Source organism: Apium graveolens, chromosome 4 (assembly GCF_009905375.1).
Source record: "Apium graveolens cultivar Ventura chromosome 4, ASM990537v1, whole genome shotgun sequence".
NCBI lineage: Eukaryota > Viridiplantae > Streptophyta > Magnoliopsida > Apiales > Apiaceae > Apium > Apium graveolens.
The window spans coordinates 25,951,154-25,958,434 of record NC_133650.1 but is presented as its reverse complement, the minus strand read 5'-3'; positions in this window follow the sequence as shown (position 1 = coordinate 25,958,434).

Below are 7,281 nucleotides of genomic sequence, written 5' to 3'. Positions count from 1 at the left end.
TAGTATTAATCTCTTCTCCAGATAACTGATTTTTCTCTTTTTCCATTACTTCCTCTTGACACTTCTTTATCTTTTCCATTAGTGTTGGCTGAAAGGTCATTGCACGACAAACTTCTTTGACTTTCCCATAAGCACAAAGTTCCAATTCAAATTTTCCGATTTCTTCAGATAACTCTTTTGATGTTATCATCATATTCAATCTCTCCTTCCGACTCAGCGCATCGGCCACTACGTTCGCCTTTCCATGATGGTAATTTATCGAACAGTCATAGTCCTTGATCAATTCCAGCCATCTCCTCTGCCTCATATTGAGCTCTTTCTGAGTAAAAATGTACTTTAAACTCTTGTGATCCGTGTAGATTTCACACTTCTCTCCATAGAGATAGTGTCTCCAAATCTTGAGTGCGAACACTATGGCGGCTAGTTCCAAGTCATGCGTCGGATACTTTAACTCGTGCGGCTTCAACTGTCTTGACGCATATGCTATTACCTTACTGTGTTGCATCAACACACAACCCAAACCCTTATGTGAAGCGTCGCTGAATATTACAAAATTCCCTTGATCATCTGGAAGTACCAACACCGGAGCTGTTACCAACTTCTGTTTTAACTCTTGAAAGCTATTTTCACATTCTGCACTCCATTCAAACTTTTGATTCTTTCTGGTTAACTTGGTCAATGGCGTGGCGATCTTCGAGAAATCCTTGACGAATCTTCTATAGTATCCGGCCAATCCTAGAAAACTTCGCACTTCCGTAGGAGTCTTTGGCCTCTCCCAACTCATAACTGCCTCAATCTTCGCCGGATCCACTTTAACTCCCTCATTTCCAATAACATGCCCCAAAAATTGAACTTCCTTTAACCAAAACTCACATTTGGTAAACTTGGCATACAACTTCTCTTGTCGGAGTATCTCCAATACTATCCAGAGGTGCTGCATATGTTCTTCTTCCGACTTAGAATAAATAAGGATGTCATCAATAAATACCACAACAAATTTATCCAAATACTTCTTAAATACTCGATTCATCAGATCCATAAATGCGGCCGGAGCGTTGGTCAATCCAAACGGCATTACTAGGAATTCATAATGCCCATATCTGGTCCTAAATGCGGTCTTGGGAATATCTTCTTCCTTGATCTTTAATTGATGGTATCCCGATCTCAAATCAATCTTCGAAAAGCATTTTGCTCCCTTTAACTGATCAAAAAGGTCATCTATCCTTGGTAGCGGGTAGCGGTTCTTGATCGTTACTTTATTCAACTCCCGGTAATCTATGCATAGACGCATACTCCCATCTTTCTTCTTCACAAAGAGAACAGGTGCTCCCCATGGCGACGTACTTGGTCGTATCACTCCCTTATCCAATAATTCTTGTAGCTGGCTCGCCAACTCTTTCATTTCTGCTGGTGCCATCCTATACAGAGCCTTTGAAACTGGTTCCGTGCCTGGAGCAAGGTTGATCTCGAACTCAATTTGTCGATCTGGTGGTAAGCCTGGTAGTTCGTCGGGAAACACATCGGGGAACTCATTAACTACAGGAATATCTTCCATGCTGGGGCTGCCTCTCTCTGAATCCACTACATATGCTAGGAACGACTCACAACCTTTTCTAAGTAACTTCTTAGCCTGAATAATTGTAAGAAATAGTTTCCCTTGCCTCTGCCCCTTAAATACTACCTTCTCTCCACTCTTCGTCTTTAAATACACTCTCTTGGTCTTACAATTTATCTGAGCGCTATTCTCTCCTAACCAATCCATTCCTAAAATTATATCAAACTCTCCCAGCTTGAAGAGTATCAAGTCGGCTGAGAACTTATATCCCGAAATATCAATCTCACATTTTGGACAAAATTGATTCACAGGAATCTTCTCTTGGTTCGCAATTACCACATTTACTACCTCACTCATAACCGTTTTATCACATTGGAGCTTATCAACAAAAGATTCTGATATGAAAGATCTTGTTGCTCCCGAATCAATCAATACTTTAGCTTTGACATTATTGAGTAAAAGTGTACCTGCTATCACCTCAGAATTCTGAACAGCATCTTTCATCTTTAGATCAAATGTCCTTGCTGTTGCTTGCGGGGTTGGTGCGGGTGGTGGAGGTAATTCCAATACCTCAGCTGGCACGCTTGCACTGGTACTTGCCACGTTCATCAGAGCTCTGACTGGTCCTGTTGCCTTACACTCCCTAGCCATGTGTCCAGTCTTCCCACACTTGTAACACGTAACTCCTGGCTTCGGCATCTTGCACTCGTTTGCCAAATGTCCCTTCTGATTGCACCTATAACAGGTCATACTCAGCTTATTGCATACACCGGGGTGCCTTCTTCCATAGTGCTTGCATTCTGGCCTCTGGAACCTGTTTTCTCCAACTTGCCCTTGGCTTGCCTGATTGTTCCCTTTTGATTCTTGCCTTTTGCCCAAATTTCCCTTCCTTTGAAAATTTCCGCCCTTCTGGAAACCAATCCTCTTTACATTCCGATCTTGCGAACTTCCAGCTTCAGACTTTTCTCCATAAAATGGAACCTTCCTCTTCTTGTTATCCCTCTCTTTCCTTGACTGCATCCCATTATTCTCAATCAGAGTAGCTTTCTGTACTACTCCCGCATAAGTTTCAAGCTCAAACATAGCCACCCTATCTCTGATCCAAGGCTCCAATCCTTGCTGAAATTTCTTTGCTTTTTCCACCTCAGTGCTGGTATACTTTGTCACAAACCTTGACAACTCAGTGAACTTCTTCTCATACTCCAATACAGTCATGTTCCCTTGCTTCAACTCAAGAAATTTTAGCTCCATCTGATTCTGCATGTACTTAGGGTAATACTTGTCCAGAAATAACTTTTTAAATCTCTCCCAAGAAACCTGCTGAGTGACTTCCATAGCTTTTACTGATTCCCACCAATAGATGACTTCTCCCTTCAAGAAGTAAGTGGCATACGGCGTCTTCTGATCGTCTCCTAACTGTACCAACTCAAAAGCCCTTTCCATCTCCTTGATCCAGGTGTTTGCTATCACTGGATCAGTGGTATCATGAAATACAGGTGGATTCACATTCTGAAAAGCTTTGAAAGTGACAATTTGTCTAGGTGGTACTGGTGGTTCAGGTGGTTGGTGTGGCTCACGGTTATCTTGGTTTTCAATTCGTTGTTGAAGGGTTAGTTGTTGTTGAGCTATAGCATTGGTTTGATGTTGCAAGGTTTCCAGTAGTTGAAGAATATTTGGGTCTGTGGTGAAGGTGGTTGTTGGGTTCTTCTTTTTGGGAGGCATGATCCTGAAATAAGAGTTGTGTCATAACAAATATGAATGATAAAATGATTCGAGGGTATCGCATGGCATTCTCATTTACATATGGGGTCAAGTTTCCAAATTAAGCAGATATGATGATAAAAACATAAAATAACAGTTGAGAACAAATGGAACAATAGCACATAATTATTGAAATTTTTAAAGGTCACAGTACATAGGATTGGGACATAGTCTGATTCTAGGAATAACAGGCTTATTTAAAGGAAAGACGGAAACAACTGGGGATTCCATAGAGTCTGATAGTACAACAACATGAAAGGTAAATGGAAAGAACTAAGGCTCCACTCCATCTGAACGGGGCTTGGTAGTCTTTTCCTCTCGAAGCGTCTTCACAATGCTCTGGAGCTCATCCGCCACCATCTGAATGACATACTGGCTGGTACGGTCCCGGTGTGCTGGCATCTCCTCAAGCTTAGTGTTGACGTACTGAACCAAGGTCTCAAGTCTCGCAATCATCTGCTCCTTGGGCTTCCCTTCGTAGTTTCGGCTGTCCGGATACACGTTCTTCAGTCGGTCTATCAGTCGGTCGTACTTGCCCTGAAGCATGTCGAACTCGCGCCTCAACTCAGCATACACGGAGAAAGCAATAGTGTCGTCCGACCCAGAGGATGACGAGGAATGCGCCCTTTGCTGACAACCAATAAGAGGAGTATTAATAATAATTTACTTAACCTACTCTCTCGCATAATATCTATAACCTACACACAAATCCTATAACCTATTTGGGCTGTCCAGGGACTCTAAACCGTAGCTCTGATACCAAAACCTGTCACACCCCCAACTTAAATAGCGAAATAAATATAGATATTACATCTTTTTAATGAAGAATACACAACCAAAATCCAAGATCTTACAGTTTAGGGTTTGGAACAGCCCAACACTACCAACTATTACATCTGATTACAAATACCGAGTCCTCACACAACTATTATTACTTATTCTACCTGAGCTCGAACATAAGCATCAGCATCACAGGTCTTACGGGCAGTCTGCTTGAATCTAACCATAGCTGCTAGCTGTAATATAAGGGTAAAGCAAGAAGTGAGCCAAAAGCTCAACAAGTGCTAATAGTACAACGCAAAACATAAATCGAGATATACCTTTAGGAATGACAATTGAAAGACATAATCAATGATAACGAGAGATAAAACTTATGTGAGTTGGCATCATTTTGCTTGCATCAAAACAAATTTTAAAAATCATTCTTAATCAAAATCATTTTATGACGCTACGGATTACAGCCGGTGATCAGCCGCGAAGTAATCCCGAACCTCGCTGGGTTCTAAAACATTATTGGGAATCCCTAGGCAACTTTTAAGCCTAATATAAGTGTGGAAAGGACTCGTGTCTCAGTCCAGATCCACCATTCAAAGAAAACATTTATCCCCCTTTGGGACTGAAAATTCCATATTTTAATCATTTTAAAAACTGATGCCGATTTATGACAAAATCTCTTTCGACTGTAATCATTTTTATCAAGGGATTATAGATCAACTTGAAACACTGGAAATATGACACTAAATCTCAGGGCCATGATCCACTAGACTTTACTATATTAGGGTAATTGAGAGGTTTCCATAAACAAGAACTTTGACAAGGAAATTGAGCAAGGCTATTGGATAATATGAAAGAGTAATGCCAAACTAGGCTTAAAGCAATGGTTGTAGACAAGGTATAGGTATTAGAACATCAAGAAGATAAGCATCACTGGTTCCAATAGGATAGAGGTGTTAAAAAAAAAAGTGATCATCAGCTCAAGATATAACAGGGTATCAAGCTTTTAGGGTAAGGATAGGGTTATCAAACAATCATGAATGAATTTAAGAAATGATTGGCTTTTAGGTATCAAGATAAAGTTTCTATCGAGGTTATTTCAAGAGTTGAATCAAAGCATCAGGGTGCAATATCAAGATTTCTCAGGGATCAATAGCATGATAATCAAAAGGATCAATAAGGTATTATAACAAATCTCTATTTTATCATGGCATTAAACTATCATGAAAGACTTTTGAACTACTTGCAATACGTACTCGAGAGTTCATGGCATCTCTATGTAACTCAAAGATAAACAAAAGATACGCTTGATTTAAATATATCAAAATGACTCAGGATAATTGCATCGATATATATATGAACTGTTTACAGTAAATACGAAGGTCAAGTTGAATCACTTGCCTTTAGATAGACTGGTCTGGTCTGACTGGTAGGAGCAACAACTGGAGCTTCACTCGACTTTTATGGCAAGTTTTCCCTCGTCTCGAGATCCTACATAAATAATAATAATCCTCATTATAATATATTCTTACCATCTTAACCTATTTACAACCCGAAATTAAACATGGATGGCACTTAGGCCTATACGCACTTAATTCATATCCACCATTATATTTTCAAATGTACACACGTAGCCACATAATCACATATCGTATATTAATACCAAATAACATCATATACACCATAATGCCACACTAGGCTTGGATGATCTCGACTCACCACTTAAGTCACTTGGTCGCTAACTAAACAAAGTCTTCAAATTTGGGCTTCCTAACTCAATGTGCCTTTCCTAAATTATCCAAAATCTATTGACCCTAACTTGTGTCTTTTTCTCTACTGACCTTATACTATCTTACAACTATGGTGGTTGACGTAATACTCACTTCTAAGTGTTCTAAAACTATGTGATAAGTGAAAGTGCTCACTGGTGCAAATTTCAGAATGGTAACTAAGGTTTCTTGAGTGCATTAGACACTCTTAAACTACAAGTTTTTCTTCAAAATTTTTACACAAGACTCTCCTGACCTAAGGGCATCTCACAAGCTTGATGTGGCTCAAAGGCCTGGCTTGGGCCTTCTTGGGCCTAAGCTAAAAGTCCAAGGTTCCCCTGTTTTTCTGGGCAGAAAATGCCCTGACTTGAATTAACTTGTGACACATGGTTCTAGCTCATATCCTATGAACTATGGTTGGAAAAACTTCTCTGACATACCCTCTAACTAAGGCCCAATTGGGCCTAATGAGGGCCTACCCATGACATGGCCAAATCTCCCTATTTCTATGTAACAACAAAACTGTCCCCTGCTGGACAGATTTTGTTATTCTACTTGTGCACCTAACCAAATGACATGCAAACCTCCAACCAACTCCTAAAACCTATTATATACTCCCCATACTAACTTCTGGTAGCTTGGGCCTCAAAGTGCACATCAATGACATGGTCAAAACTCACTCTAAACCTCAGGGTATTAAACTGATTTTTCTGCAGAAACTATAACTCTCATTTTTCCAAGGTTTTGACTTGACAACTCAACTAACAAAAACTCAATACTTAAACCAAGACTTATACATGGTAATCTACTGAACTAACTCCTTTATTCTCAAAATAAAATTGGGTGAGATCATCCATTCCTAAAAACAACAACATGCAACTAAATATATAACATGCAACTCATGGAAAGCACATAACAAGATTTCGGCTAGGCATAAAGTTGTAAATGCTTGCAAAATCGACTTGCACCTAATACTTATCCTTAATAATTATGAAATATAACTCCTTTTAAGTATTAATAAGAAATTCATCATGGAATCAATCTATTTAAGCACATCTATTTCGAATTTTATAGATAACAACATGATTTCGAAAAGAATAGCATGCAAAACATGGTTGATCATCATTTTAATGTCTTAAAACTAGCATGCATGGCTAAACATAAATTTATAATGAGATTTCAGTAGCATGCAAAGGATTTTAAAGCATGATATCTCCATAAAACACTTAGTTAGCACATATACATAATATATCTCATAGAGAGCTCTTGAATTCACAAGAATCAAGAGTTTCTCTTTGGAGATCACACAAAACTACACATGCAACCATGAAACTTCATCTTCCAAATCACAAAACTCTTGGGAAGTATATAAAATAAATGTAGGTGAAAGAATTACACTAGGGAAGATGAGAAATGGAATGA